General features: G+C 44.1%; 1 protein-coding gene across 2 annotated transcripts in view; it reads right to left on the minus strand.

Annotated features, from left to right (window-relative positions):
- LOC126463418 (gamma-butyrobetaine dioxygenase-like) overlaps positions 1–21,845 on the minus strand; it is a 200,870-nt gene that overhangs the window by 143,623 nt on the left and 35,402 nt on the right. The window contains exon 1 of one of the 2 annotated variants that reach the window (XM_050096155.1): positions 14,342–14,411. The exons of the other annotated variant lie outside the window; for it this stretch is intronic. The gene's annotated coding sequence lies outside the window, so the exon portion shown is untranslated. Of the gene's footprint in view, positions 1–14,341; positions 14,412–21,845 lie in introns of those variants that run through there. 2 annotated transcript variants of the gene reach the window in all.

Raw genomic sequence — 21,845 nt, forward strand, 5'->3', positions numbered from 1 at the left:
AGAACCTTTTACGGGATCCCAGTTGTCCAGGCTTGCACTCAGTGCCAAAGAGAGGATTCGATCATCGATGGTTTGTCTGGGCCTCTCTATGAATTCGCGAGATGTCCTTCGCGAGCTGGGACTCGCAAGACCAGCAGCTCTGCCAAGCTTTGGTAGGGGCGTGGGTTTCATACATCCTGTTGTTATTTGACACGTTTCATTAAGGCTTGTGTGGACTTTCTACGCTTGGGTTGATCTGGTCCATACCAGGCAGACATATTCAACTGCAGAGTGCTTCCGGGGTGATTCACAAGCTAGCAGGTTTTTCTCCCCATTTGCTTCTTACAAGTTGCCGCAAAATATTTTTTCTGGCGCCTAGCTTCTGCCGAATGTTTTCACGGTGGTGTCTGTATGTCAAAGATCTGTTCAGAGGGAAGTTGGTTTATCTGTGTTCGAATTCAGAGACGGCAAATGGAAGAGTAGTTGAAGGGAATGGCTACGAGTAGTATATTCAAAAGAGGCTGTAAGATGAACATCGAGAGAAGTAAAACAATGCTAGTAGATTGTAATCGAATTAAATTAATCAATGCTAAGGGCATTAGTTTAGGAAAGAGGACACTGAAAGCATCAGATGAGTTGTTATTTGGCCAGATAAATAACTGACGATTTCCGTAGCACAAAAAACGTAAAAATAACAGTACGGCAATCGCAAGAAAAGCATTTCCGAAAACGAGGAATTTTGAAGTGTTAGAAAGTCTTTCCTGAACGTAATTGTCTAGTGTGTCACTTCATATGCAAATGCAACGGGGACGATAAGCAGTTCAGACGAGGAGAGAATAGAAGCTATTAAATGTGGTGCTACAGGAGAATGCTGAAAATGAGTATATCGAATAACCTAATGTGGAGGTGCCGAATCGAATCGGGGAAAAAATAAATTTATGGCACGGCTTGACTAAGAGAAGGCTTCAGTTGATAGTATACATCGTGAGCCATGAAGGAATCTTCAGAATTTGGTAATGGTGGGAAATGTGGGGTGTAAAAACTGTAAATGGAGACCAAAGCTTGAATACAGTAAGCAAATCCATATGGGTGTATGCTCCCAGTTCATATGCTGCGACGAACTAGCATGTACACGATAGACTAGCCCGCACAGCTTCATAAAACCAGTCTTTTGACTGAAGATCACAACAGCATAAACAACAATAACGTTCCCCAGTACTGTTTAGTTAGGCCTAGCAGCAAGATCCAGGGCGGTGAGCAGAAAAATTTTGTTAAACAGTTAAATCTTTTATATACGTAGTTCAATACACAAGACATGAAAGAAAAGCTAACTGACATAGGGAACATAAAAGTAAGTGCTGAATCTACATACACTCCTGGAAATGGAAAAAAGAACACATTGACACCGGTGTGTCAGACCCACCATACTTGCTCCGGACACTGCGAGAGGGCTGTACAAGCAATGATCACACGCACGGCACAGCGGACACACCAGGAACCGCGGTGTTGGCCGTCGAATGGCGCTAGCTGCGCAGCATTTGTGCACCGCCGCCGTCAGTGTCAGCCAGTTTGCCGTGGCATACGGAGCTCCATCGCAGTCTTTAACACTGGTAGCATGTCGCGACAGCGTGGACGTGAACCGTATGTGCAGTTGACGGACTTTGAGCGAGGGCGTATAGTGGGCATGCGGGAGGCCGGGTGGACGTACCGCCGAATGGCTCAACACGTGGGGCGTGAGGTCTCCACAGTACATCGATGTTGACGCCAGTGGTCGGCGGAAGGTGCACGTGCCCGTCGACCTGGGACCGGACCGCAGCGACGCACGGATGCACGCCAAGACCGTAGGATCCTACGCAATGCCGTAGGGGACCGCACCGCCACTTCCCAGCAAATTAGGGACACTGTTGCTCCTGGGGTATCGGTGAGGACCATTCGCAACCGTCTCCATGAAGCTGGGCTACGGTCCCGCACACCGTTAGGCCGTCTTCCGCTCACGCCCCAACATCGTGCAGCCCGCCTCCAGTGGTGTCGCGACAGGCGTGAATGGAGGGACGAATGGAGACGTGTCGTCTTCAGCGATGAGAGTCGCTTCTGCCTTGGTGCCAATGATGGTCGTATGCGTGTTTGGCGCCGTGCAGGTGAGCGCCACAATCAGGACTGCATACGACCGAGGCACACAGGGTCAACACCCGGCATCATGGTGTGGGGAGCGATCTCCTACACTGGTCGTACACCACTGGTGATCGTCGAGGGGACACTGAATAGTGCACGGTACATCCAAACCGTCATCGAACCCATCGTTCTACCATTCCTAGACTGGCAAGGGAACTTGCTGTTCCAACAGGACAATGCACGTCCGCATGTATCCCGTGCCACCCAACGTGCTCTAGAAGGTGTAAGTCAACTACCCTGGCCAGCAAGATCTCCGGATCTGTCCCCCATTGAGCATGTTTGGGACTGGATGAAGCATCGTCCCACGCGGTCTGCACGTCCAGCACGAACGCTGGTGCAACTGAGGCGCCAGGTGGAAATGGCATGGCAAGCCGTTCCACAGGACTACATCCAGCATCTCTACGATCGTGTCCATGGGAGAATAGCAGCCTGCATTGCTGCGAAAGGTGGATATACACTGTACTAGTGCCGACATTGTGCATGCTCTGTTGCCTGTGTCTATGTGCCTGTGGTTCTGTCAGTGTGATCATGTGATGTATCTGACCCCAGGAATGTGTCAATAAAGTTTCCCCTTCCTGGGACAATGAATTCACGGTGTTCTTATTTCAATTTCCAGGAGTGTATTTTACTACTAAATAATGCGATTATTAAGTTAACCCAAAGTGCTGTGATGAAACAATGGATCTCGAAACGAAATATTTATACTCAAATAATTATTTCCTTTGTAAACAACTGAACATACCTAAATCAATTAGGTGAAAAATGCCGGGTGGTTATAATTAAAGGGCAGCTACTGATGGCGGTCCAGTGTGGGGTGTATTTATCGTGTGGTAGGCAAACTTGGTAGATATGGTAACGCGTTTAATGCACAAACAATTTACTTTCGAAATACATTAGTTCAAATTTTGGCCACCACTTCTAGCGCTGTACACCATTCCGTTGACTTCTCCGGTGCTCAGATTGAACAAATCCGGTAAGTAGCGATTAATAACAAAATTAACATTATCCGTTTCTCATTTGTTTGAACTTTCCTGCCCACGTCCCGTTCCTAATCCATTACACATGGGAACATTTCTATATGTCCTTCTTGCATTCACAGCGCCATATTCATTCCTAGCGGCCAATATTTGAACTAACTTTTTTCCAGCGTAAATTTGATACGCATTAACGCTTTAGAATATCCAGCAAGTTTGGCTGTCATACGACAGTTACAGTCCACACTAGACCTCTGTGAGTAGGTGCATTTTATAATATTTACTCTTATTTGCAAGCAGCAAACGAAAAAGAATGACTGCGAATATTGACAGTGTACTACTTTTCTTGCGGGGGTAGAAGAGGGTAGAAGAGTTCGTCCTCTTTCCTCGCCGTAGGCTTGTGGCGTGTGACGTGCATACTTTATCTGTTTCGTCATCAAATTTCACAATAGTGTACACCCTGCTTCAGAGTGAAAAATTCATTCAAGAAAAGCATTACCGTACAATATAGTATGTGATTCGTATCATACACCAATTTATCTGCTACAGTATTAGCACCCTTCAACCCAGGTTCGTTGGCTCTCTTAAACTGGCAGTATATTTTCATATAATCCATAATGTATCGGCTGTGGGAATACTTACTGCCCACAACGTCAGATGTAACATTTTCGTTCATGGTTGCTATTCTAAGCTAGATCCGTTTAGAGAAATGAGTCTTCTTTTCAAGTGTTAATGTAGGGATGCAACGGTGTAAGCACTTGAAATGAGAAGTATCTGTCGAAGGGCATCGTGATTATCGCAACAGACAGTAGTTCAAAGTGACTGATAACGTGTTTGTTTCCAGTAAGATCTAATCTTGTTGTACTGCTTATCAACGTCCTTATCTGCAAAAAAACTGTATTATCACTAAACCGGAGCGGTTGCATATTGCCTTGGCCTTGGTAAAGCAGTTCAAGGTCATGTTACTACTGAATGAGCAAGTGCTCATTGGAACATAGAGTATCGTCAGAAGTGCCCCAGGGAAGTGTGACAGGACCGCTCTTAATTTCTGTACGCAGGGTGGTTATAATTAAACTTTCACTACTTGAGAGGGCGCCCATGACAAAAAGAGTGATTGTAGGACAGTGAAACTTGGCGGAAACATTTGTAAGGGCGTGTGAAAGAGGAATAACGAATAAACCACTAAAAGAAACACATTTTAATTTCCACGTAAGAGGATAAAATGTTAACTGCGTACCATGTTTCCGTACCAGGTTTAAAACGTTGTTCAGTGTGATGACCGTCTGCATCCACGACAACCTGGAACCCCACTAGAGATTGCCCTACTGCTGACCAAAACAATGGCGTCGTGACACAGTTCGCGCACTGCTTGAAGATCGCATATTGCATCCAGCATTCTCAGCTATGGCAACAGGAACGTCTTCAACGGTTTGTGACACAATCTGCCGTCGGCCTCTCCCACGAACAATTCCCAAATCACCAGTTAATTTGACCACGCGGTCTAGGGCGCCTTGCCACAGTTCGCCCAGGTCCCACCATCGGAGGTTCGAGTCCTCCCTCTGGCATGGCCGTGTGTGTGTGTTGTCAGCGTAGGTTAGTTTAAGTTAGATTCAGTAGTGTGTAAGTCTAGGGATCGATGACCTCACCAGTTTGGTCCCACAGGAACTTACCACAAATTTCCAAAACATTTACCACCAGTTAAATTGAACTTCTGAATCACGTTCTTCAACACCAGTTTGGAAAGAAGATCTCTTCGTATTCGTTTAATGCGTCGATACTCGCGGAGAGCGGCAGCACTATTGCTGTTGTTTTAATAAAACTGCTGTACGAGTGAACCCCTGATCACCTCGTGCAGACCCATGTCGAATGGCTCCAACTGCAACGCACACCGATGCTTGTGTTTCAACCCTACGGCAAATCCTGCAGCATAAGTCGGCACGTCACACCTCAAAAGTTGTGTTCCGTACGATAAATAACTTTCCGTCTACATTGGCTCAAGTAGCGAAAGTTTACTTGTAACTGTCCTACACATAAAACGTCTGACGGACAGGGTGAGCAGCAATTTACGAGGTGCATTCAAGTTCTAAGGCCTCCGATTTTTTTCTTATTAACTACTCACCCGAAATCGATGAAACTGGCGTTACTTTTCGACGTAATCGCCCTGCAGACGTACACATTTTTCACAACGCTGACGCCATGATTCCATGGCAGCGGCGAAGGCTTCTTTAGGAGTCTGTTTTGACCACTGAAAAATCGCTGAGGCAATAGCAGCACAGCTGGTGAATATGCGGCCACGGAGAGTGTCTTTCATTGTTGGAAAAAGCCAAAAGTCACTAGGAGCCAGGTCAGGTGAGTAGGGAGCATGAGGAATCACTTCAAAGTTGTTATCACGAAGAAACTGTTGTGTAACGTTAGCTCAATGTGCGGGTGCGTTGTCTTGGTGAAACAGCACACGCGCAGCCCTTCCTGGACGTTTTTGTTGCAGTGCAGGAAGGAATTTGTTCTTCAAAACATTTTCGTAGGATGCACCTGTTACCGTAGTGCCCTTTGGAACGCAATGGGTAAGGATTACGCCCTCGCTGTCCCAGAACATGGACACCATCATTTTTTCAGCACTGGCGGTTACCCGAAATTTTTTTGGTGGTGGTGAATCTGTGTGTTTCCATTGAGCTGACTGGAGCTCTGTTTCTGGATTGAAAAATGGCATTCACGTCTCATCCATTGTTACAACCGACGAAAAGAAAGTCCCATTCGTGCTGTCGTTGCGTGTCAACATTGCTTGGCAACATGCCACATGGGCAGCCGTGTGGTCATCTGTCAGCATTCGTGGCACCCACCTGAATGACACTTCCTGCATTTTCAGGTCGTCATGCAGGATAGTGTGCACAGAACCCACAGAAATGCCAACTCTGGAGGCGATCTGTTCAACAGTCATTCGGCGATCCCCCAAAACAATTCTCTCCACTTTCTCAATCATGTTGTCAGAGCGGCTTGTACGAGCCCGAGGTTGTTTCGGTTTGTTGTCACACGATGTTCTGCCTTCATTAAACTGTCGGACCCACGAACGCACTTTCGACACATCCATAACTCTGTCACCACATGTTTCCTTCAACTGTCGATGAATTTCAATTGGTTTCACACCACGCAAATTCAGAAAACGAATGATCGCACGCTGTTCAAGTAAGGAAAACGTCGCCATTTTAAGTATTTAAAACAGTTCTCATTCTCGCCGCTGGCGGTAAAATTCCATCTTCCGTACAGTGCTGCCATCTCTGAGACGTATTGACAATGAACGCGGCCTCATTTTAAAACAATGCGCATGTTTCTATCTCTTTCCAGTCTGCAGAAAAAAAATCGGAGGTCTTAGAACTTGAATGCACCTCGTACGGCTGTTTGCTAATGACGCTGTGGGGTACGGGAAAGTGTCGTCGCTCAGTGACTGTAGGAGGATACAAGATGACTCAGACAAAATTTCCAGTTGGTGTAATGAATGGCAGCTTGCTCTAAATGTAGAAGAATTTAAGTTAATGTGAATAAGTAGTGAAAACAATCTTGTGACGTTCGCATACAGCAGCAGTAACGTGCTGCCTGACACAGCCACGTCGATTAAGTATATAGGCATAACATTGCAAAGCGATATCAAATGGAACGAGCACGTCAGGTTGGTAATAGGAAAGGCGAATGGTCGACTTCGTTTTATTGGGGAATTTTTGGAAAGTGTAGCTCGTCTATAAAGGAGACGGCGTGTAGAACACTCATGCGACCCACTCTTGAGTACAGGTAGAGTGTTAGGGATCGTCAACAGATGGGATTAAAGGGAGACATCGAAGTAGTTCAGAAGTGGGCTGCTATATTTGTTGCTTGTTCGTCCGACGGCACGCAAGTATTACGGAGGTGCTTCGTGGACTCAAATGGAATCCCTGGAGGAAAGACAACGTTCTTTTCGCGACACACTATTGAGGAAATTTAGAGAATCGGCATTTGACGCCGACTGCGAAACGATTCCACTGCAGCCAAGGTACATTTCGCGTAAGGACGACATTAAGGCTCGTACGAATTTTTCTGGAATTGTAATCATTTATCTGTAGATGTATATCTATCAGTTTCCGTCCCATTCGGATAATTCCTTCGTGTGCTTCTTTCTGTCTTAGGTGCTATTCATTCCCTCGTGAAGTTCGTTGTAAACAACGTACTACAGTTAAAAAGTAACAATAATGTACATATGTACAACACAGAAAGAAAAAAAAATGGCATTCGTTGTTCCACATTAAGGTATTCTTTACAACAAAAAGGGGTACGCACTGCTACTACTATCTTGCTTTTTGATCACTTACGCAATGGTATAAAATGTCTGAGAGACAGCAAAATGACATCTGAAGAAAAAATTGAACTTTTTTCGCTTCCAGCTCATTCTTTTCCGTTGAAAAATTTCTGTATATGTAGTACGTAAAAGGTGCTGGGTAGGAAATACTGTTTAAATCTGCATTAAAAATGTAATAAAAAATTCTTGTAAATGGGAAGCACGTAGCCATATTTGCATGTGAACATGAAATTTGAATGTAAAATTACTCTTTCCACATCATGAGATTAATCGTACAAATCACCATGGAACATGAAATTAGCTAAGTGGACTAATAAGATAAAGAATACGGAAGTTCTTCGCAGAATCGCCGAGGAAAGGGGCAACTGGAATACAGTGAATAAGCAGAATGGGCAGGATGATAGGACATGTGTTAAGACGATTAATTTCCATAGCGCTAGCGGGAACTGTGTGGGGTAAAAACTTTAGGGGAAGACAGAAACTGCTATGCATCACACAAACAATTGAAGACGTAGGTTGCAGGTGCTACTCTGAGATGAAGAGCTTGGCATCAGAGAGGAATTCGTGGCGTGCCACATCAAGCCAATCGAAAGATGGAACAAAAACTAACAAAAAACTTACACGCTGAAATAGGATATTCAGAAATTCTATTAAATCATTATAGCTCTTTAATTTGAATATGTGTATATATGTGTATGTTCCCAGTGTTGGGGCCGGCCGAAGTGGCCGAGCGGTTCTAGGCGCTACAGTCTGGAACCGCGCGACCACTACGGTCGCAGGTTCGAATCCTGCCTCGGGCATGGATGTGTGTGCTGTCCTTAGGTTAGTTAGGTTTAAGTAGTTCTAAGTTCTAGGGTACTAATGACCTCAGAAGTTAAGTCCCATAGTGCTCAGAGCCATTTGAACTATTTGAACCCAGTGTTGGGAGAGCAAGGGAGTCACTGACGTGATTACCAGGTTTGCCTACTGTAGTACTGGGGTATCAGGTGGATATACAGCACCTTTAATTAAGTACTGCTGCCTGACGCCAAAATGATTTCTTGTCCGTTTTTTGCGGGTGAGTACATTTCTGAGACCAGTTCTGATGCGGCGAGCTGTGCACTCTGGAGCAACTGAAGGTCCATTGACTTCATACGTGAGAACGTTTTGTGGTACCCCTTGAGCAGGTTGGTGAACATTCCCCGTCTTTTTAAGTACTCGACATCAGTGTTTCAGCCTCGTTAGTCCCCGAACTTTAGAAGAAGCATACCAATGTGCTCATGTTCGTAATCTGACCATCATGTGGCACACTAATTTAATTGGCTTTCTTTATGAGTGAACCTGATGCCATTCTTTGAAAGTTGCAAGATCACCGATTTTTCACATATTTTTATACGCACATTTGCTTACTTTCCACAGTTTAACATGTTCATATTATGTACACGATAATCTAGGTAATAAACTGGTTTTTGTGAGTCACATAATGATTCTTGGTTTATTTCTAACTTTGTAGGATTTTACTGTTCCCAAGTGCTGAATTACAAGCATGAAATAATGACGCCTGTGGGAGATGTATTGGGCTGTCTCATCTGACAGATATTCACGGCTATAATTAATTTATCTGCAGTAGGCAGACTTTCATTAAGGACAGACCGTCATATTAAACAGCCACTGGCTCAAAATTTCGATCTTTCGGGTCAGAAAATCTATAACACCCCCGAGTAACTTTACAATACATCACAAGGGGTTGAAATACTTTCTTATAGGGAACGGTACAAAATACCACTGACGGTTTTCAGGATACATGTGCAACAATCCACAACAGAGGTCACACTATTCAGAATTACGATGATATTAAGTGGATATGATTGTAAAGACAATGGGAACGTGATGGAAAATATTGTCTTCGAGATGATGTGTTAGGATACAATGAAAATTTCGTAAGAGAAACTATTGACAGCAGAAGGAAACAAAACAGAAATTTGGACACTACATTTCATCAGTTAAGGTAATTGATGACACAGTACCTAACAACAGAGAATATTGTTTAATCATTTCGTGTTTTCGTTAAATGTTCGTATATTTCAAGAGATTAATCAGGAACACTGACGGATAATAATGAAAATAATGAGATTCTAGATGTAATGCCAGATGTGGTATGCGGGTAGAAAGACAGTCGAACCATGAAAAACGGGAAGACTCGGCGCTGAGAGATGATTAAAGCTGGAGGAAAATCTACATAAAATTTTAAAAAATATTTACAGAATGTTTTCGAAAGATGTCAATGTCTCCAAACTGCAACAACGTTGTAATTATTCTTCTTCACGAGAAACGGGAGAAACATGACATAAAAAGCTGCAGTTCTACTAGTTTCTATCCATATCGTACCCGACATTTACTAAAATTATTGCCCACTGTGCCGAAATAAACATTATATTTTAATCACCGGGCGAGTAGGCGCAATGGTTAACACATTCGACTCCCATTCGGGAGGATGACGGTTCAAATCCGTGTCCGATCATCCCGATTTATGATTTCTGTGTTTTCCCTAAATCGCTTCAGGGAAATGTCGGGATGGTTCCTTTGAAGGGCACGGCCGATTCCCCGCCCCACCCTCAACAAACATAACGTGAGTTTGGGCTTCGTCTCTCATGACCCGATATCGACGGACGTTAAATCCTAACCTTACATTCTTCTTCCTTCTTAGATTTTAACCGGGTAAAGGAACAAGATACCACTGTAAGTGACTATAGCAGAATGGCCCATTTGTAAGTCGAAACGAAATTATACAACTTTTTTTGAGATTTACAGCTCCTGAGAAGTTTTCAGCTCGAGGTCGATAAATCTGTATTAACAGATCTCGAGAAACATGGTATGATCCAATCTATGTTAATATAATGAAGAATATGTAAGCCAATGCTACCGTATTATAAGCTCTCGAAGATCGACGAACGGGTGATGAAGCAAATATGCTATTTGGTGGAAAGCTTCCGATTTTTGTCGATTTCCGCCGATTGATGAGTGGAGCGAGAAGCGAGGTTGGAGGAAGCAAACAAAAAAGAGGCACAGAAGATGATTATGTAATTTACTTGCCCTTCCAACCAGTTCTTACGCTGCTCCCAAGCTTCTTTCTTTTCTCAAAAGAAGATAATTCCCGATTATTTGATTTTGAGAAAGGTTTGAATGGTCGGAGGCACTTCAACCCCTTCATTCACGTTCGCGAAACATCGGCAACTCCCTGAAACTCGTATGTCAAATGGAAAGAATTAGAAGATCAAATGAAAACTGGTTCTTATGCTGATGCTGTCTTCTAAAAGGGCATACTAATTGAAATACGGAAGTGTTGTTCTGTCCTATAGTGATACAAATTCTACACTGCGCCAGGAACACTTTACATTGAAGCTCAGGTGACAATTCCACCAGCGGCGTATGTTGAGCTGTTTGGAGCTTATTAGTTACTGCAATCCTTAACTGTTTCAGAACATAGGGAATGTTAGACAGGGAAAACATGTTACTAGCTATTTTTCTGCTAAAATTCAGAACGAGGTTGAAGAGAGTGTGGGAAGTAAAGTTCGATCTATCAGAAAAGCTAAAATGGGCTACGGACTTTATTATGTTTCACTGTATTGCGGCCACAGTACATTTATAGCAGATGAGTCAAATCATTAGTCATGTCTAAATTAAGAATGGGGATAATTCAATACGAAAACGTTTTGTTGGTTTCTTCATAAGTCATCAGGAAAGCAGAAGGGGTTTATCAGAAGTTGAGCCGTAATGGTTTGGAAATTCAAAACTGTCGTGGCCAAGAAGTCGATAATAGTCCGAACAGGGCAGGAAAATATGAAGGCGTTCAAGCATTTAAATGCGAAAAGACGATCAGGCTAAATTTGTACCTTGCGCTGAACACAATCTAAAACACGCGGAAATTTCAGTTATAATCATGTTTTAAAAATTTTAGGAAAATGTAGCAGTTCTTCGATTGCTTCAGCAACTCTACTTTGACGTGGGAGACTGTACTAGACCGTCGTAAAAAAAAAGTCTCAAGAGACATTACTATAGGCGCCAAACTGTTTCAGCTCACCAGAAGACATCCGTACTCAAGGTGTTACAGGATATGACCAGCGTTACAGGATATGACCAATAGATACAAATGGACCAATATAAGAGCAACACGAGTTATGAACTTTCTCAAAGAAATTGATTACGTAAGGTGACTTTTAAAGATGTAGTTTGATGTATTAACAAAACTGAACTGTACTAACAAATCGCTATAAGGACACAAATATCGAGTTTGCTACCTGCTGCGGTAAACATTATTAAACAGCAACGTGAAGAGGAGTACATAAATACTCAACCAGCGCCAAAGACGTTAGTGATTCCACATCCGCCAGAACAGTTTTACAATTACATGGTTGAGAGAAACTAAAAGAATGGTTGGAGAGTTGGCTGAATCCGAGGCAAACTCGATCTGTGCTGAGAAACTGTGTGAACTAGAGTGCTTCCAAGTTTTTGATAGAGTAAGAAGTGAAATGGAAAGAAAGATCTCACACATATCACACTATTTTATCTGATTTTGACGCCAAATATAGCACAGATGCTGACACAGCGAAGCTGAAAGCTGCAAGACGGAAGAAATGTAGTATAGTGGGTCGATACAAGGGTACCAAACATGAGGGCAAAACTACAGAAAGAAGAGAGGAAGTAGGCGAAGATCAGGTAAGAGATATGCTACTGCAGTAGACGACATATCTACAGAATTATTGAGCTCCTTGGGACAGCCAGACATGGCAAAATCATTCCACTTCATGTGCAAGATATATGAAGCAGAGGAAATACCCTCAGGCTTCAGGAAGAATGTAATAATTGCAATTCCAAAGAAGACAGATGCTGACAGGTAAGAATACTCCCGAGCAATTAGTTTCGTAAGTCATGGTTGCAAACTATTGACACGAATTATTTGCAGAAGAACGGAAAAGTTGGCAGAAGCCGACCTCCGGGAAGATTACTTTCTGTTCTGGAGAAATGTAGGAACACGGGAAGCAATACTGACCTGTAAAACAATAAACTGGTAGCCAAGATCGCAGGAATTCTTTTTATTCCATGATTACCGGTTTCGGCGAAACTAAAGTCGCCATTATAGATCGGTACTAGTACCTAGCTTGCGCTTGTATGTAATGGTGACACTTAACAATTATAATGTCATCTCTCCTGGACGCCTATGTGTTACTTACGACAATTTTGTAAGGTCTGCGTGTTACAGGCAACTGTTAATATCACCATTGTTTGCCTAGATGTTGTAACCTGTATGTGTCCTAAGATCCGATGATGGCGACTTTAGTTTCGCCAAAACCGGTACTCATGGAATAAAATGTTCAAATGTGTGTGAAATCTTATGAGACTTAACTGCTAAGGTCATCAGTCCCTAAGCTTACACACTACATAACCTAAACTACCCGAAGGACAAACACACACACCCATGCCCGAGGGAGGACACGAACCTCCGTCGGGGCCAGCCGCACAGTCCATGACTGCAGCGCCTTAAACCGCTCGGCAATCATGGAATAAAAAGAATTCCTGCGGTCTTGGCTACCAGTTTATTGTTTTACAAGCATCGAGGTCGCTCCCACTTGAGCACAATGTGCTCCCTACAATACTGACCTTATGATTTACCGTAGAAGACAGGTTGGAGCAAGGCAAAAATACATTTGTAGCATTTGTAGATTTAAATAAAGCTTTTGTCAATGTGGACTGGACTACTGGTACACTCTTGAAATTTGAAGGTAGTAGGGATAGACTACAGGGAGCGAAATGTTATTTACAACTTGTACAGAAACCAGACAGGTTCAAATGGCTCTGAGCACTATGGGACTTAGCTTGTGAGGTCATCAGTCCCCTAGAACTACTTAAACCTAACTAACCTAAGGACATCACACACATCCATGCCCGAGGCAGGATTCGAACCTGCGACCGTAGCGGTCGCGCAGTTCCAGACTGTAGCGCCTAGAACTCCTCGGCCACCCCGGTCGGCGAACCAGACGGGAGTTCAAAGAACACTAAAGGGAGGCCATAGTTGAGAAGGGAGTGAGACAGGGTTGTAGCCTTCGGTAGATGTTATTCAATATTTACATTGAGGAAGCTTTGAAGAAAACCAAAGAGAAATTTGGAATGGTAATTAAAGTTCAGGGAGAAGAAATAAAAACTTGCAGTACGTTTAAAAGAGATTATAAAATGAACATTAATAAAAGTAAAAAAAAAGCGTCATGGAATGTCGTCGTGGACGAGTTAAAACAGGCGATGCTGAAATGAGGCGCTAAAGGCTTAGATGTGTTTTGCTATTTGGGCCAAAGTAGGGAAGATACAAAATGCATACTGGCAACAGCAAGAAAAGTATTTCTGAAAAATATAAATATAACTGTTATGAAATATTTTCTTAAGGTATTTATCTACAGTGCTGGCTTGTGTGGGAGTGAAATGTGCACGACAAGCAGTTCAAACAACAAGAGAAACTTTTGAAATGCGGTGCTACAGAATAATGATGAAGATTAGATGGATAAATCGAATAACAAATGAGGGGGTAATGAGTCGAAATTGAAAAAAAGGAATTTATGCCACAACTTGACTATGAGAAGGGCTCGGCTGAAAGAACACATTTTGAGTCCTCAAGGAATTGTCGTTGGGCAATTAGGGTTAAAATTTTACATGGAGTCCAAGGCTTGAATTGTGTAAGCAAGTACAAATAGTGTAATTGCGGCATTTATCAAGAGATGAAGGGGCTTGCACAGGACAGACTAACGAGTTGCATCAAACCAGTCTTCGGACTGAAGATCAGAATGACAACAACAAGGACAAAACACATGTTATTACTTTACAAGAAGGAGAAAGAGGGGCAGTGGACTTAGTTTAGCACTTTACTCACCAGCGGAATAAGAGTTTTCCAGTAAGAAGGTGCAGGTGTCAGATGCGTGGGTGCATGCCGCGCTGGCCCGCGTCCCAGTGTTAACTGAATGCTGGCGAGGTCAGCCTGCCCGTGGCTCTTGGCTTCTTATCATTCTCATGTCGGAGCGCGTTACGTGCTGCTCGATGTTTGGCCGCAACGCTGATTACGAGGCGACAACTTCACCGTGGTCCCGCCTCACCTGATGCCCGCTCTCCTCTCCGGGTACTCACGAGATTATACTCCTACGACATGCCGTAGCGGCGCCGTGACAGACTAAGCTGGCTGCGAGTTTCGGTTGTCGAAAACCCGAAAACAGGTAGATGCTGTATTTGACACATGCAATGAGAGGGTAGACACCAGAGGGTGTTCACTGTTACGGACGGCTCACGCTGGACGTTACATCCATTGCGTAAAAACATTTTACAGTAGTAGTCGTCAAACTTTCTTGCTTAAGAGACAATATTCACATTGTAGGACGACACCTCGGGCCCTGTAGGAAATGGTGGGAGGGGGCAGGGTGTAAAGTGGTTTTTCAAAGAGAAATTAAATTTCCATGAAACCATGGTTACTCATAGCTTACCACGCATCCATTTTGAATCTGCATATCACATATTTGTATAAGGTGTCACACCAAATATTTTTAAGTGAATCAGAAAATAACATATTGGAACTATACCCATGCTCATGAATTAAGAATAATGCCGATGCATGCTGAAACAACGCTCTGGTGGGCAGTTTGCGGGTTTAAATCACCACGGGGTATCACCATGCGGTGCATCTGACATGCGGTCGTCGCACGGTGGCACTGGCAGCTGTCCACATACGCAAAGGTGTGTTGGTGCATGTCAGAGTACGGAGCAGCGACTAAGTGTGCAGACGTTTTCAGACGTGAAGCTTCTTGGTAGATTATAACTGTGTGCTGGACCGAGACTCGAACTCGGGACCCCCAAGCTGTGGCTAAGCCATGTCCCCGCAGTATCCTTTCTTCCAGGAATGCTAGTTCTGCAAGGTTCGCAGGACAGATTCTGTGAAGTTTGGAAGGTAGCAGAGCGTGAGTCGTGCTTGGATAGCTCAGTTGGTACAGCACTTGCCCGCGAAAGGCAAAGGTACCGAGTTCGAATCTCGGTCCGGTACACAGTTTTAATCTGCCAGGAAATTTCATATCAGCGCACACTCCGCTGTAGAGCGAAAATTTCATTCTAGGTTCCAGACGTGCTAATGGTGACAGTGTGTTAAAAATGGTCCAAAGAACACACACTGATGACGTTATGAGGGGTAGAATACTAGGGCGACTGGAGGCTGGTCAAACACAGCAGGTCGTAGCACGGGCCCTCCGTGTGCCACAAAGTGTGATTTCAAGATTATGGCAACGATTCCAGCAGATGTGTCCAGGCGCTACAGTACGGGACGGAGTACCGCAGGTAGCCTTGCTTGGGACCTTACCGCAGCCACTGGAACTGTTGTCTCCAGACACACAGTCTACAGACGACTGAACAGACATGGTTTATTCGCTCAGAGACCTGCAAGGTGCATTCCACTGACCCCTGGTCACAGGAGAGACCGTAAAGGCTGGTGTCAAGGACAAAGTACAAGGAATTGGAACAGTGGTCCCAAGTTATGTTCACGGTCGACTCCAGGTATAGTCTGAACAGTGATTGTCGCCGGGTTTTCATCTGACGTGAACCAGGAACCAGATACCAACCCCTTAATGTCCTTGAAAAGGACCTGTATGGAGGTCGTGGTTTGATGTTGTGGGGTAGGACTACGATTGGTGCACGTACACCCCTGCATGTCTTTGACAGAGGAACTGTATGTAACATGTCAGGTGTATTGGGACGTCATTTTGCATCAGTACGTCCGCCTTTTCAGGGGTGCAGTGGTTCCCACCTTCCTCCTGATGGATGATAGCGCACGGCCTCACCGAGCTGCCATCGTGGAGGAGTACCTTGAAACAGAAGATATCAGGCTAATGGAGTGGCCTGCCTGTTCTCCAGACCTAAACCCCATCGAGCACGTCTGGGATGCTCTCGGTCGACGTATCGTTGCTCGTCTTCAAACACCTACGACACTTCAAGAGCTCCGACAGGCACTGGTGCAAGAATGGTAGGCTGTACCCCAGCAGCTGCTTGACCACCTGATCCACAGTATGCCAACCCATTGTGCGGCCTGTGTACGTGTGCATGGTGATCATATCTCATATTGGTGTCGGGGTACATGTGCAGGAAACAGTGGCGTTTTGTAGCACATGTGTTTCGGGACGGTTTTCTCAACTTATCATCAATACCGTGGACTTACAGATCTGTGTCGTGGGTGTTCCCTATGTGCCTATGCTATTAGCGCTAGTTTTGTGTAGTGCCACGTTGTGTGGCACCACATTCTGCAATTATCCTTAATTTATGTGCATGGGTGTACATGCATTCTTCTGAAGGCTTACGTAGCGACCAATTTTCCGTACCTAAGCGGGTACTGTGGTCACTGACAACGCATTTCTGAGCTCAATTTCTAGGCGCATTCACGCCCTAGTATCTGAAACAATAACACGCGGGTGCAGAAGACCTTTTTCAATCGGACTTTATCGTGTTAGGTCAAGTATAACAGAACAGCGACGGTTTTAAATAATATAACTTAATTAATTGAAAAATTGCCACCAAGGGATAGAATTGCGGATGATAGGTTTGTATACAAAGTGGTTTAGAAACCAGTTTTATATGTTGTATTATGTACGTAGGCAGCAACAAATCGTTTTGATGTCAGCCACAAACGTGGTACTCCCAATTTTTTCAATAGTGTTTCGAGAAAAGAACGTCTTCTTCCCTCCAGGGATTGCCATTTCAGTTCCCGACAGATTTCCCTAATATTTGCGTTCTGATCGAACCTACTGGTTACAAATCTAGTAGCACGCCTCGAAATTGCTCCGATGTCTTCCTTCAAACCGAGCGAGGTGGCGCAGTGGTTAGACACTGGACTCGCATTCGGGAGGACGACGGTTCAATCCCGCGTCCGGCCATCCTGATTTAGGTTTTCCGTGATTTCTCTAAATCACTCCAGGCAAATGCCGGGATGGTTCCTCTGAAAGGGCACGGCCGACTTCCTTCCCCATCCTTCCCTAATCCGATGAGACCGATGACCACGCTGTCTGGTCTCCTTCCCCAAACCAACCAACCTACCAAATCTTCCTTCAATCTGACCTGCTGTCGACCATTTGGCTTTCCTATTATCTCTCATACGTGCTCGTTCCGTCACATATCGCTTTGCAACGTTACACCTAGACATTTAATAGAAGTGACTGTATCAAGCAGTACACCACTAAAACTGTATTCGAACATTACAGGATTTTTTTTCCTATTTATTTGCATTAATTTAAATTTTCTACTTTTAGACCAAGCTCTCATCCGCCATACCAAATAGAAATCCTGTATCCTCCTAAACTAACACAACAACGACACTTTCCCAAACACAACTGCGTCAGAGCAAACAGTAGCAGATTCCTTTACACCCCATCCGTCAGTCATTAATGCACATCGAGAATACGATCAGCCCTATCGCAGGTGCATGGGGCATTCCTGACGATACCCTTGTGTCTGATGAACACTGGCGGAGGACATCAAAAAAGTTCCTAGAAGGGCAACTCGTTTTGTAATATCGCGCAGTAGGGGAAAGAGTGCCACGCATATTATATTCGAATTGGAGTGAGAATAAAAAAAAGTAATTTTATGTTTTCACGAAATTTCAGTCACCAACTTTCTCCTCAGAGTGTGAAAATATTTTCTTGGCGCCCACCTATAATGGGAGAAATGATCGTCATAATAAAATAAAAGAAATAAGAACTCGCACGGAAAGATTTAAATGTTCGTTTTTCCCACCTGCTGTTCTAGAGTGGCACGGTAGAGAAATAGCTTCAAGATGGTTTGATGAACCCTCTGCCAGAATTGCAGAGTAATCACGTAGCTGTAGGTGTAGGGTTTACCGTCCTGTCGACATCCATGTCATTAGAGACGGCCGGCAGGTAGGGAGACAGTATAAGTCACTGATATTACCAGTAATTTTCAGGTGACAATACCATCTGTCTGTGTTGCCCTTGTAGTTTGGGGTGGAGTGTTCACATCGTCTCAACCGTGAACTGCGTGCAATAGAAACGCATGCCTTTCCGCACCGTCTATTTGTTTTTTTTTTGTTTTTTGTTTTTGTTTTGTTTTAGGAATTATCCCCAGCATTACTAACACGTACTAAAAGTCAGAACCACCTTCAATTTGCTTCGTTTGGGATAGCATACATGAACCAACCCTCATGATGTGAGAACAAAGGTTATCTTAATTTTTACACTTTTTTAGAAAACCCTTTTGAAGCTATTAAACTATTGCAGTAGATGTACAAGGTCGAAACACGTCGATGCACGTAGTTTATTTCATTCAGTCAACAACGTTCTAAACAACATTAGTTCTTGTATGTTTTCATCCCTTCTATCACCATGTCAACCTGCTTTAGTCAATAGAGTTCGTTACAAACATGATTTGCATCCAAAGAAAACGGGCAATCTGGAAGGGTTTCTCAATACTTTTTCGATCCATTGAATCTTAGAGAAAACTGACCTTCACCGACAGGGGAAACGTCACAAATATTCATTTTATTCGTATGACTGGTTGTAATACTGACGTAGTGCTTATTTCACGTATCAGGAATGACGTCACAACCCATCACGATAAAGGAAGATCCGCAGGTGAATGTGGACAGCTAGGTGGAGACAATTGAAGAGTGTTGAGGTAGCTGGACCAGTGATTCTGGTAATTCGATTTTATTAATTACGTTGTTTTTGTACTGAGTAATAATAACCAAACATTACTCGAACTTGAATGCATTTTCAGTCTTAAGTGAAGTGTGAACTGATCTGAAACTGAGTGTGCACTGATCTCAAACTTTTTGGCAGTTTAAAACCGTGTGGCCTTTCGAGGACAAGTACTCTGTTGACTGAGCTACCAAAGCACGACTCACGATCCGTCCTCACAGCTTCACTTTCGCCAGTACCTCGTCTCCTACCTCCCAAACTTCACAGAAGTTCTCCTGCATACATTGCGGGACTAGCACTCCTGGAAGAAAATATATTGCGGAGACATGGCTTAGCCACAGCGTGGCGGATTGTTTCCAGAATGAAATTTTCACTTTGCATCGGAGTGTGCACTGAGATAAACTTCATGGCATATTAAAACACTACGCCGGTCCGGAATTCGAACGTGGAACCTTTGCCCAGGCTGCGGGTAAGCCATGTCCCCGCAATATCCTTTCTCCTAGGAGTTCTAGTTCCGCAAGGTATGCATCAAACCTCTTTGACGTGTGAACGGTAGAGCATGTACTGGCCGAAGTGAAGGTGTGAGGGAGACCGTGAGTCGTGCTCGGATAGCTCACGCGCCAAAATTCAGAGTTCGAGTCTCAGTCCAGCACTGAGTTTTAGTTTTAATCTGCCAGTAAGTTTCATTGCTCAAAGCTTTTTCTTGTTATTTATGAAGACCACCTCTGCCGTAGAATGGATCCGCTCACCTGCAGGCCTGGACAATCAACGACTACAAGATAAGCATATCCATGGGAGCTGCAGATTTGCGAATCTGCTGATGGGGGGAGGGGGGGGGGGCGGCTCGCTTTTTATAAACCAACCCACAATATCAACAGCATGTTCAAATGCTTCAAATAGCTCTAAGCACGATGGGACTTAACATCTGAGGTCATCAGTCCCCTGGATTTAGAACTACTTAAACCTAACTAACCTAAGGATATCACACACATCCATGCCCGAGGCAGGATTCGAACCTGCGACCGTGGCAACAGCATGTCAAGTGTACTCTGGAGGAAAGTTTTGGCGTTGAAGGCGGTGCCAAGACCTCATGTTAAATCACTCTTGTTGCGTTTAGCTGTAACATAAATTTTTTTGCTTCGTGACTACTTAATCCTAATTTTGTTGCTTGCATTTTTTTCTTCGTGAGTCATCGCGGATCTCGTGTCAGAAGTTCATTTTATTCCTACCTGTTATCTCCCGTGAAAAACACCAAATATTTGACGAAGAAATTTTATTTATTGACGAATTCGTCTCGGGAAATCAGTTGAGTACTATGTTAGTTTGCCGGCCGGAGTGGCCGAGCGGTTCTAGGCGCTACTGCCTCGGGCATGGATGTGTGTGATGTCCTTAGGTTAGTTAGGTTTATGTAGTTCTAAGTTCTAGGGGACTGATGACCTCAGAAGTTAAGTCCCATAGTGCTCAGAGCCATTTGAACCGTATGTTAGTTTCGGAACAACATTTCGTCCAGTTTCTTACTTCTCATCTTCTGGTGAACATCACATTCAAACATTTGTGCGCGATGCATGGATCCAGTTGCGGGCTGCCTATCTAACGACTTCTAGAGGAAAGTGTGGTGTCACCGCCAGACACCACACTTGCTAGGTGGTAGCTTAAATCGGCCGCGGTCCATTTAGTACATGTCGGACCCGCGTGTCGCGACTGTGTAATCGCAGACCTAGCGCCACCACCAAGGCAGGTCTCGTGATACGAGAGAGCACTCGCCCCAGTTGTACGAGAACCTAGCTACCGACCAGATGTACGAAGCCTTTCTCTCTCATTAGCCGAGAGACAGAATAGCCATCAGCTAAGTTAATGGCTACGAACTTGCAAGGCGCCATTAGCCATACAGTGATTGTACTTAAAGTCTCCTGTGTATCGTCAAGATCGATGTACCACCCTGATTTAGTAAAGTTAAGTATTAAACCTGCTCCGTACTTTTCTTCCTAACATTAATTACGTATCCTGTTCCAGTACTTCACGCCCGTCTGCGTTAGTCTAGCTTGCCTTTTCAGGCATCTCAACTTCACGGTGTCGGCCCAGCTACCGACACAACAGAAAGTAATTTTGATTTTCAGTATATCATGTAAAACTTTAAATTGCTGCCGTAACTTAATCATTAAGTCTTACATTAAAGGTTTGACACAACAAGTCAAGTATCAAAGTCTTGAAGCAGGATAACTCACTCCGCGGACATGACCCAGACTATATTCATCCAGCATTTCACAATGAGATTTTCAACAAACGTTACACATAACTCCAAACTTTTTCGAAACTTTTTTCTCACTGACACCTTCTTTTGTATCCCGCCTGGAAGGCGGCGCGTGGGTCTGCTCCTGAGATCTACAAAATAGGCCGAATGAAGAAAGCGAATAGGAGCAGTTGAGGTAAAGCACTTCGCTCCTGGTGTATAAACAAACACATTACTTACCTTTTCGTACAGATGACCACGCAGGTGCGAAACGGTTCTTGTATCAAAGCTAACGGTTACTAGAAGTAACAAAGGCAAAGTCTGTAATCTCTAGCCCCCCTACAAGTAGAAGCTAAGTTGCTAGATCGTCTGCTCTTGACCAACTAGGACGGAACGACAGCAGCGCCCGTTGAGCTAACAGCGTCAGCCAGAGGGCGCTGTGGTCGGCGTAGTTCGTCCAATCTCGTAGT

Source organism: Schistocerca serialis, chromosome 1 (assembly GCF_023864345.2).
Source record: "Schistocerca serialis cubense isolate TAMUIC-IGC-003099 chromosome 1, iqSchSeri2.2, whole genome shotgun sequence".
Lineage (NCBI taxonomy): Eukaryota > Metazoa > Arthropoda > Insecta > Orthoptera > Acrididae > Schistocerca > Schistocerca serialis.